This window comes from Podarcis pityusensis (genome assembly GCF_964106645.2).
Source record: "Podarcis pityusensis genome assembly, chromosome: 13".
In the NCBI taxonomy this organism is placed as follows: Eukaryota; Metazoa; Chordata; class Lepidosauria; order Squamata; family Lacertidae; genus Podarcis; species Podarcis pityusensis.
This window is the reverse complement of record NC_138038.1, coordinates 50341849-50353410: the sequence shown is the minus strand read 5'-3', so window position 1 is coordinate 50353410 and position 11562 is coordinate 50341849. Positions and strand designations below refer to the sequence as shown.

Genomic DNA, 11562 nt, shown 5'->3' with positions numbered 1-11562 from the left:
TTTTTATTTTGTATTTTTTTCTTTTCTTTTTCATTTCTATTGTAATATTTTAAAAAACCTTAATAAATATCTTATAAAAAAAAAAAGAATGTGACCCCGCAGCGATTTAATGCAGCACCACCCTGTTTTAAATGGCCATGGCTTCCTCCAAAGAACCCTGGGAAACGTAGTTCATTGTGGGTGCTGAGAGTTGTTCGTAGACCCCTATTCCTACAGTGGTTTAACAAAACCAATCCCTCTTCCCAGGGGACTCTGGGAACTGTAGCTCTGGGAGAGGGGGCAGAGACGTCTCCAAACAACCCTCAGCACCCGTAGCAAACTACAGTTCTCGGGGTTGCTAAGCCATGGCTGCTCAAAGTGGTATAATGAAATTGCTTTAAATGTGGAGCACTGTCGCAAAATGTACCTACCATACATTTAAAAGAAAAAAACCCCAAGAATTCTGGGAACTGTAGTTTAAGGTTGCTGGGGAAGAATTGTAGCCATGCGAGGGGGCAAAGTGCAGGATTCTTTTTTATTTATTTGGGGGGGGGGAATAATACTTTAAATGCATGGTAAGCATGTAGCCGCCAGCAAGAATCAACACATTTTTTTTTTTACTATTGGAATGCCAATAATAGAGGTAATAATAATGACATATACAACAGGTCCTAATAACCTCTGGCTTGAGAAATTTTTATTATAATCCAATATGGCTACCTTCAATATATATATATATACACACACATATACATAGTTTAAAATATATAAGAAAAGGGCGTTCTAAATCTCCTCATAAAACTGGCAAAGCCGCCTCAGCATTTTCTGACCCGCCCCCTTCCCGCCAACGGCTTTCCACCTGAAGCCCCGCCCCTTGCCCCGCCCCTCGCCCCTTGCACATTGTAAACAAGCACAGCAGCGGCGTCCGCGTGAGCCTCCTCTGCACGTGTACCCGCTCTGGCGGAAGGCTGGCTGCCGGAGACCCAATAGGGAGCGCGTCCCGCCAGCGCAGCCAATGGGAGCGCGCCCAGGGCGCGTCCAGAGCACGCGGACGCTTGCATGCTGCCGCCGAGCGCACCAATCAGAGGCGGAAGGGGGCGGGGAGGCGAGGAGCGGCGAGGCCGGGGGAGGTGCGTCATGGCCCCGGTGTCACGCGGGCCTGTGCATGCTGCGGCGCCGTCTGGCCAATGAGGCGCCGCGCGCAGCGGCGGGGCCGGGGAGGAGAGGCCAATGCGGGGCGGGCGGTGGGCGGGGAGAGCGGCGGCGGCGGCGGCCATTGGACGCGGCGGGCGGGAGCGGGTGGGGGGGGGGCGTGGCAGGCCGGCGGCAGGCTCACGCGGACCGGTGCATGGTGCTGAGGGACGCGCGCCCTTGGCAAGGCTCAGTTGGCAGAAGCCTTTAGACGGGACGGTGGGTCTGTGCGCTTGAGGTGAGTGAATGAGGGGCCGAGGGCGCATTCTCAAGGGGGGGGGCAGCCTGTGTGGGAAATAATATTGTAATAACAATAATGACAGTAAAAATTATAATGTTGGTGGTGGGTGTTGTGGGCAGGTGGCTCACAAGCGGGCAGAGAAGGGGACTGGGAGGGGGAAAGGGGCGGTTGTGGAGGGCTGAGGGGGAAAGGAATTCGGCTGGCTGGCTGTGAGTCCCTCTGGGTTACACTGAGTGAGATAAGGGACTGACTAAACTTAACGTGTATTTTTTTAAAAATACAAAATTCAGCCTGGGGATGAGGGGCTGATAAGGCGAGGGGTGTCCAGCGGGATGGTTAATGGAAGAAAGGGGAAAGCAGAGAGGGCTGGGAAATAAGGGGAGGGGTCTTTGAGGGGATTTCGAGAGCGGGGGTTTGTCGCCCTCGTTAAATACTCCTGTGAATCAATATTACAAGGCTGAGGAGGTTTTTTGGGTGGGGTTTCGAGGAGAGGGTTTTAGGTATCGAGAGGGGAGGGGTGAAGAGGATGAAAAGGCAGGAGGTTTGGGAAGGAGGGGAGACTCCAGGGGGTTAGGGTTGAAGGTGGGTCGGGTTGTTGAAGGAGTGGGGTGTAGGAATGGAGGGGCGAGTGGTTCGTGGGTGGGGAAAGAGCTTTGGGGAAGCAATGCCACATCGGGAGTTGGGGAGGGCGAGAGTGGCAGAGGGAGGAGCAGAAAGGAGGTGGGAGGGAAGCAGGAGGTTTAGGATTATGGGGTATGGGGAGAGGGAGAAGAAGTGGGGTGGGAAGGGAAACAGGGAGGGACAGAGGAAGAAGTTGGATGGGGATGGGACATGAGGAGCAAAAGAAAGGGGAAAGCAAATAAAACGAGTGTGAATAAAAAAATAGAAGGGTGATTTGAAACAGAGGCTCCAATTACAGTATAGGATGGGGCCTGGGCAGGGATTTAAAGGGGGAATTTATGTGGGTCAGCAACTTGACCTGACCACTGATGTTGAGACACAGCTGGGGACCCAAGTTTGAGAAATGCTGCTTGAGAGCAAAGAAGAAACTTCTCTAACCTGACACTAGCTAGATGTTGTGGACTACAAGTACCATCAGCCCCAGCGTCATACGGCTGGGCTGTTGGGAACTGTAGTCCAAAACATCTAGAGGACACTGAGTTCGGGAAGGCTGGCATAGAAAGAGTTGGGAAAGAGGTGATTGTGGGCGTGTACTGAACAAATCTTTGTGGGGAGGGCTGGTAGTCATAGAATCATAGAATTGTAGAGCTGGAAGGGACCCTGAGGATCATCTAGTCCAGCCCACTGCGGTGCAGGAATATGAAAGGTGTTTTTTTTATATAACTCTGGCTTCAACAGATTTAGTGACTAATTACAGCTAATTCCCGGTTGTAAATGTGTACTTCTTGAGCTGGTGTCCGTGAAGTGATTCTCTGTTATTTCAGTCTGAACAAATTTGTTTTATTTTATTAACTTGTGTTCAATAAATATATCAATAAAATCCTTGTTTACTTTGTTTTACACTTCTGGTGACTTATATGAGAGAGAGAAAGAGATTGAATTGCGGGGAGGGTATTGGTTTGAGGAAACAGTTGACTCCAGCAAAACACTCAGTGGGAGCCATAAAAAGGTGTTCAGCACTGAAATAAAGCAACAAGGAAGTATTTGGCAAGAGAGTTCAATGGCAAGATAAATAGGCATACGTGAATAGAGTGTCAGGGGTAGTAGTTGTTGGAAGCTTGCTATTTGCGAGATGATGAGAGGAACACTATCGGGTACTGGGAGATGGGTCTGAAGTAGAGAGTGAGACTCTCAGGATGGGAAATGGGTGGGGTTTTACAGAACAAAAGTTAAGAAGAAGTCTTTGGCTAGGAATGGCTTGCCATGAAGCTTGAGGTGATGCAATGAAATAAGGGCGGAACAGGAAGATGCCAAGTTGCGCAGGAACATGGCACTGAGATGGGAACATAGTTATGCCAGAGCACTTAGGTGTATCGCAGTCCGGTTGTGAATACACGGCGCTTGGGCTTTCCTGTATTGGTGAAAGGACATGAAGTCCTATGAGGCGTGTGTAAAAACTGAAGCAGCCTTTGTGATGACGTTTCTGCTGCTTTGCGAGATCTCGTAGAAGTATCAGTAGCTTTTCCACCTTGGCCACTGTGTTTGGCTTAGCACAGAAGTCTCGAAAAGTCCCTCTTCCGTCTCTCCAAAATGTTGAAAAACCTCTGAGCTGCTGACGTGCCAGATATTGTAATCCTAACTGCCTTTCCTTTGAGCGAGTGGTCTGTTGTAGTCAATTTTTCTTCTGAATACCCTGAAAAATAGCATTATCTGGAAGTGGGCAGGCAGACGTGCCTGCATGCGTCTTTTGTAAGAACTCTGTGATTAGATAACTCTGCCAGCGCCAACCAATACCCAGTACGATACAGTTCCTCGGCGGCAGTTATGTAATAAGTGCTGAGATGAAGGCGCACCTTGCAGAGAGCTGCAGGTGCTTGGGGTTTTGTGTTCATGTAATATTCCTTGGGAGGGTGAATCATTATATCATCAAGCTTCACCTGTTTTCCTGTACAGTACTAAGGTTGTCCAACTGAGCACGATCCCTGGGGTGCAGGAGGTGGCTGAATATGTAGTGAAAAATTTGTCACATGCACATGCAATGAGCTACCAGTTCTATTAAATACAGTAGTTTTCCTGTTTAGCAGATGTAACTAGTATGCATTTGCATGTAAAATTAAATAAAAAATATTCTTGGCAAAAGTAAAATTCAGAGCACAGATGTCTACAGGGGGGAAGCACAGCTCAGCCTGATAACAGAGGAAGTAAGGTGCAAGGCAGATCTAACTGTTGGGTAGCCAAAAGCCCACCAGTGAGAAATCTTTAGATTTAACTAAATTTTAAGATCTTCACTACTTGGCCAAATCCAGCAGTCGGAGACCCATGCATTGCTTTATACTGCTGGATATTTATGTATTCTTACATCCCACTTTCATGTGGGGTCCTCCCAAGAACTGATCAGGTCCGTACCTGCATAGCCTCCAGCATGGCTGCCATCTCTGATTCTCCCATACCTTTCAGTGAGCCCCAAGTCCTCAATGCTTTTTCTTGCTCTGCAGTTCAGAGAGAGCTGTAGGTGGTGAGCAAATAAGAGCTGAGATTGTCTTCTGGGAATATTCCTCACGCTTATATCTTCTGGAAGTGAAAATTGGGCAGGAGCTGGTTTGTAGCTCTTGCTTGATGAAACCTTCAGCCAGTTTGAGCAGAGGAGATGTCTGAACTTCCAGCTACCCTCAGAACATTCTTCACTGTGGATTTCCTCCCCTCCCATGTTTTATTAGTAGGTTTCTTTGAAGATTGAAGTATTGAGATATTGCCTTTCACTAGCAGAGCATTGGGGTTTTATGATTTGACTTTGAGGTCGAAAAATAACAAATCATCCAGCAAAAGAGAGAATAACCCCCGCCCATAAATCCTTTAGAAGAGACTGCTGCACTGCAGGGCTCCTTCCGTCCGTTTCTCCTGCTGCGTGGCAGAGGCTTTATTGTTGATGTTCTGCTGCTTCTTTCTCCTCTGAAGCAGTCAAGGCACTTCAGTGGAAGAAGGCAAAGGATTTAAATCCCTCCTCCAAAGAGCTGGTGGGAAGTGCTTTCTGGCAGAGCAGGATGGTGTCTCTGAATGCTATTTCTGCTTCCCCTCTATTCCCCTCTACATTTTGCTTAAAAGGATGATTGTTTGAGGCTGATGTTTTCTTCCTTTCTGACATGCCCTTTTGCAGTGAGTCTCTCCCCCCCCTTTTCATCTTTTTAAACACCTTTTTAAAACGAAGTTGATTAAGAAAACACACACATGCATCCCATCATTATTCTGAAAGTGTCGTAAGCTTCTTGCTGCTTCCACACTAAAAGCTGTATTTATCTCTCAAATAACTGCCCCCCCCCCAGAGAATACCCAGGAATATGAGATTCCTTCATCATCAGATGACCCAGAAAATGAGTCAGATGGAGTGGCGAGGTCTGACAATTGCTGCTTTATGTGGCGTGCTGCTGGGACAGGCAAAATGTGCCACCAAAAGGGAACAGCTGAAGTGGAGCTTAACTCTTGACGGAGGGGAGCGGGCTCCAGAGAGCAAAGCGCAGCGGCCGGATTACTGTGAGAACATCCGAGTGCCAGGCATCCCAGCAGGTCAAGGTCCCTTTTGCAGAAACGATTATAATCAGCAGCCACTAACCCCAGATTTAAACGTCAGCTGTGTTCCGAAAGAAGGAACGGCAAACATCCTGGCCTGAAAACAGCTTTGCTAGGTTCACAGGTTCCTGCAGGCGATAGTTCCTTCCAAGAAGTTGACCCAGTTGGAGTTGCTTGATTCTCTCAGTACTGTTTAAAAGTTAGGCTGGAGCAGGGAACTGGAAGGGACTTCATCCAGATGAGACTGCCCAGTGAGTGAAACTCCAAAGGGTATCTTCATAAGCCATCCAAAACAAGTATGAATGCCAGGAGCTGGGCACGGAGGACAGAATATCCATTGTCAAAGCTAAATAGCTGGTAGCAAAAGCCAAACTTGCTCTGCTTTCGCTGCTACAGACTTCAGACTTCATTTGGGACAGCTAGCCTTGAACCAGTCAGAGTCCTGTGTGGTGAAAAAAGCTCTGCTGGTGGCCAGAAACAGGCGGTACTTTGGGTGGGTGGGATTACGTATATTCCTGCTGACTTCAGAGGTTTGTACTTCCAGCTGATAGAATCACAGAAAACCCCTCCCTCGCCTCCCCCCACTTCAGCAGCGGGTGTACAGTAGGGGAAAGGCTATTGGGAAGGTTGGGTGTGGAGCAGCAATGACGGCTCCTGGGTGCGAGTTCTTGGGCGGGGCTTCCAATCTCGGAGTGTTGATCCACGTGCAGGCTGCGATTTCCCAGCATCTCTCGCTGCCCCAGCTGAAGCTCTGCCCCAGTTTTGCTGAGCTGTTCTGGGACACTGTGTCTCAATCAGACTCTGTACATTTGGGCGAGGCACTCATGTAGAAGCAGGCTGTCTGCTGCTGGCACACGGGCTTTGGAGAGGCTGGGTGCATCCAGCAGGGGGCGGCATATTCCCAAAACTGGAGAAACCAGAAGCACAACAAATTGAGTGGACGGTTCTGTTTTGGAGTCTTAACTGTTGGAAGTCCAGTGGTATAAAAAGAGGAGGGTGATCATAAGACTGGTTGTTCCTGCAATGTAACATAATAGATTGTGTCCAGCTGAGTTCTCCTCAGAATAGACCCAGTGAAATAAATGGATCTAAGTTAGTCATGTCGTATACTTTTGAGGATGACTAACCCAGTGCTTTTATCCTTTGTTTCTCAAAATTTGGTCTCCAGTTGTTATTGGACTACAGCTTCCATAATCCGTGACCGCTGGTCCTGCTAGTTAGGGATGATGGGAGTTGCAGTCCAACAAAAGCTGGAGACCAAAGTTGGGGAAATGTCCGGAATTTAATGTGGCATTTGGCTTGGTTGCCCCATGGAGTGAAGTTCCTCTGTTTGCTGCTCAGTGATGCATTGTAGATACAGATACCCCTTTGGAAATTGGAGTGGGTGAAGAGATGATATTCTGTCCCCCCCAAATCTATCCAGACAGGGTGCAATTAATTGTGGGGTGCCCATCTGTGCAGGCAAAGCCCCTGCCAGTTTCCTTTGCTTCTGTGACTCATAGGAAATGTTTTGCTCCTTGCACCGTCACTGCTTTCATTATATCACTCCTCTTTGTTTGGATACGAAATTATCATGTTGCTGCAGGCGGCAGCAGGGAGGAGCTGTCAGTTCCTTGAACTTGTGGAGTGAGCCAAAAGAACACAATGTTCCCTTCTGCCTTTTATAGGCTGCCGCCTCTGCTCTGGAAATTCGCTGTGTGGAAATAACCCTCGGCTATGCGGCAAGGGGGAGGAGCTTCTGTGAGATGGCTCCTCCCCCTCGCAGCAGCTGCTCTTTCCAGCTGCCTTGTGAGCTTGGCTGGGGAGTGTTACATAAGAGCTTTGAAGGAGAGAGGAGCGACATGATGGCCGACCATCAGGCTGGATCAGATGACCTGGTTATGGAAAGAATTTGGCCCACACTTGCTGGAAGGGAGTTCCGCTTGCTCTTATTACAGCTGACAGCCTGCCAGGCTGAGGCGGCAAAGGGAGAGACAGAGAGAGCTGTGTGAGGGAGCAAAGCAGAATTGCAGCCTTGGATGTGAGAAGGGACCAGCCGACCTTCCCTTTGCAGTAGCCCCAGGACCTCTCGGCATGTTGTGTTTTTAGTTGAAGATCTGCAAGCTGCAGTTTCTACCTCCCATGCTTCACTCTTGAGGGGAAGTTTGACTTAAATATGTTGACCAGGAGTAAAGATTCCTTTGTTCAGGTATCCTTATAGCTGATGTTTTGGGGAGCTCAGGACCAGGACTTGTGGTCCTTTGGCCACATGTTCCTGAGACAGGGAAGAGGGGAAGGGACAAGTGTGGGAAAATCCTGGGGCAAAGGGGCACGAGCTTGAGGAAGGCTACGTTAAGCAGGATGGGTTACTGTATCTGCTGTCCTGTTTAACTAATTGTTATTGCTGCACATATGCAATAGTTCCCTCTAGTGGCAGTTAAATGATTAACCACAACATGCATTCCAGTGCACTTCAAAGTTGCTCAGTTAGTGCCAATGCATATTTTATAGGGAACTCAATGGCTTTATTATTGACACTGTAAAACAAAGACATATCTGCATAATTAGTCAAGGCAGCCTTTCAAATAGGTCAACACAAGTTACTAGCCAATGCAATTTTCTGTTAGCCCATCTCTCAAAACATCCCTGTGTGAGTAATTTTGTGTCCTGAAATGGGGTGAAAGGCACTTTCCTTATCTGGGCTCCCAGAAGGACTTCATATTTAAACTCCGGTTTACCTGTATCTGTAAAGGGAAGAAAAGTCCACTATCCCTTCCATTCTCCACCTCAGCCTTCATGTGACGCTCTTTTTGACTCATTCAGGAGCTAAGCCATTCTGTTCCTACACTGCAGGGTCCGTCCGTCGTCCCCCCAGCTGAACCCCTGGCTTGCACTTTTGTTTCAAGTGGGCTCATGTGTGGTAATCATTATACAGCAGTCATTTCCTCCCTGTTCCGTTCAGTGGTTTGCTGAATCAGTCTCTCTTGTTCCTCTTACAGGCAGCTGCATTAAAGGGCTTCCTGATTCTGAATAGCTTTTCCCTGATTGCAGCTGAGCACAGCCCTTTTCTTATACTTCCCGGTGGGGTTTTTTTTTTTAACCCCAGCCAACTCTCCTGGATATTTGGGGCATGTGTTACTGGCTGCAATAGAGAGGCTGGACAAATAAAGACCGAGTGGCTCCTGTACTTTTAATAGTTGTGTAGAAGAGGAGAATTTCCTCCCCTCCTGGCCAGCCTAGGGTGCAGCCTTTGTTCAACTAATAGTCATTCAGTAATCCAAGTCCAAGGCACTGGAAACGGGAGGTGTATGTAGGCAAAAATACATAGGGTTCAAATGGACGTTGAAAAACATGTAATCTGACAAGATACCTTTCAGTGAGGTAAAGTAATTTCAAGCCTATTTTGCCTCTTCCACTTTATATGGTTAATATGAAAACATTTTCCCAGTAGGCGCAAAATCCCCTTAATGTTATATCTGCCCAAGAAACCCAACATAAAGATTAAATGAGGCACCCAGGGATGTGTTAAGATGAGGGAAAATCAGTACTTGTTTGGTGGGCACTGATAATTTTTTGTTAAGAGACACCTACAGTCTTCACAGAATAGTAATTGTCTCAAGTGTAGGGATTGGTGGAGCAGAAATTGCACAGGCAGCTAAGCCTGTGCAATTATACAGGGTAGCCATGGGCAAACTTAATTACTACTTCTGCAGGGTGCTGTGGAGAGCAAAAAGTCAGAAGTCTGACTTCTCTTCATCCTGGCTCCCCACCAGTCTGTTGGAAGCTTATCATAATACCCATGTTTTCCATCCTCTTTGACATATAGAGCATGTGAGCACTGTGAAACTGAGCAGCGACTTTATCTCCATTTATGTTTTTTCAATTCTGGGTTTCTCTCTCTCTACCTGATGAAGAGTTCTGTGAAATCTGAAACACTGCAGCAAAGGACAGAAATGTGTATATCCGCCTTTTAAAACTTTTTATTTAGTAGTACATTTTCTCCTAAATGATTTCAAGATTCAGTGGGCTTATTATGGAGCAGAAATGCAATTTCCCCCAGAATAGCCCTAGGGATAAAGAAATTTTTATTATTAAATTTATATCCTGCCCTTCCTCCCAAAGGGGCCCAGGCTGGCAAACAACAAGCAATAAAACAATAAAGCATTAAAATCATCTTTAAAATCCCCACCTTGGCAGATTTTGCAGAGTACGTTTCCTCTGGTCAGTCTAGTTCCCCTCTTCAGCAGTTGGTAATGCCTTCCTTTGAATGAGTGGCTACGCAGGAGGGCTCTCCATCCACCCAGTAAGAAAGAGGTCAGCGAGAGGCCCAGGGGACTCGTGGGTGCGCATTAGAGGACCAATGGAGAGTGCAATTACCGCTGGCGCTTTGTGGCTTCGGGCGTAAGGAATGAGAGAATAGAGAGAGGGAGCCATTGGGGGTCCCACTGTTCAGGATTACAAAAGGCGGCTACAATGCCAGGCAGAGGTCCTTTGTTCGGAGAGCATAACGCTGATGCTTGTGTGTGTTTGTTCCTTTGTATCCGGAGGGGGAAACGGGCCACCAGAGGCCTGCTTTGCTCCCTTCCTGACCATGTGTCGACGCAAGAATGGATAATTCAGGCTAAACAAAGGCGAGTGGAAAATTACATCCGCTGAGCCTTTATCTCCCTGGCTGCAGCTGGAGACCTGCGGGGTGGTGGTGTGTGTTTTACGGTGCCTGGGTTGAAGCTTTCAGGCTAAAGACGCTGGAAAAATTTAAGAGACCTCTTTAGAGTGCTAGTCGGAACAGACACGTATGACGTGTAAAAAAGCTCTTATTGAATGGCCAACATTGTGTATGCTGATGTCACACCCACTGGTGTTCCATGTGTTCATGCCCACCAGTTTTCCGTATGGAAGAGAGCCCAGGCACTGAGTCTCTCTAGGGCAGGCTTTGCCAACCTGGCACCCTCATTGGCAAAGGCTTCCCTGGGGCAATAAAACAGCTGTCAGTGATCCAGTAGCACTGCACTGGGCCAGAGCTCTGTGTAGGAACGGCATATGTTGAGCCTATGTGTCTACAGGTTGCCCCTGTTGTTTCCAGTGTGGGGTAGGGGGAGTTCCACACCTGCACAAACGGAACACAAACTTCAAAAACAAACTTACCGTTTTCATTCAATAGCAACATTTTAGGGCTTTAGCTGGCAACTGTGTTGCATGTAGTTAAGAGACAAAAGCATTCTGATTTATGCTTCTCCTCATATCTCAACCCAAGGAAATCACTTATATAGGCTGGGGGGTGACCCTCCCCCCAGCCCATGAATAGTTCAGGTCCCTCTCTGAATTTTAGCTTTCAGTTTTGAATAGTCTTTAGCAACTTTACTGCAGGGATGATTCTGGCAAAAAGTTCATTAAGCACTTAAACTGCCTCCACCTTCCTGGCCAGTGAATGCAAAAGCTGCAGGACAACTGAGAAAGTACCAAGTCCCCATTTTTACTTTTTTTGCAATAATATATTTATTGATTAGGCTACCTGCATTTATTTTCTGGGCATTCTGCAATAATTCTTTGCACCCCTTGAGTCCTCCCACTGCAACTTGTTTCTGCCTGCCAACGTCCTCTTGCAGCGCCCTTTTAATACCCAAACCTTGTAGGCGCAGCACTAATACAAGCACATTCAGGCAGCTCTCCCGGGTGGCATAACAATTACGCAAAATAAACTATTACATAACATATAAATCAAGGCATCAGTATACAGTACAGGAACATGAGCAGGAGACACCCTGTCCAGAAATATACGAGAACAGAAAAAAACCATAAAGTTTTTTTTAAAGCAACTATTTAGACACAGAAATTATTACGCTAGTTGCTTTCCATTGTTGGCAAAAAGGATGTGAGATTGTTTCACGAGAGTTTTCAGGGCAGCAAGGGGCAGAGTTATGTCAAACTTGGATATAGCTGCTTTCCTTGCTTGCTCGTGGTGAAGAAGAATCTGCTCCAGGTGACTA

General features: G+C 47.3%; 1 protein-coding gene and 1 long non-coding RNA gene across 4 annotated transcripts in view; one reads left to right on the top strand and one right to left on the bottom strand.

Annotated features, from left to right (window-relative positions):
- LOC308462421 overlaps positions 1-11562 on the bottom strand; it is a 17708-nt gene extending 6146 nt beyond the window's left edge. Inside the window, exon 1 of the long non-coding RNA XR_013979138.1 lies at positions 9765-11562. This is a non-coding gene — a long non-coding RNA (uncharacterized lncRNA). The remainder of the gene's footprint in view (positions 1-9764) is intronic.
- The window catches only part of PER1 (period circadian regulator 1), a 37357-nt gene continuing 27087 nt past the window's right edge, over positions 1293-11562 (top strand). The window contains exon 1 of one of the 3 annotated variants that reach the window (XM_080979622.1): positions 1293-1408. The gene's annotated coding sequence lies outside the window, so the exon portion shown is untranslated. Of the gene's footprint in view, positions 1409-7636; positions 7785-11562 lie in introns of those variants that run through there. The other 2 variants (XM_080979624.1, XM_080979623.1) reach the window with 2 other exon arrangements.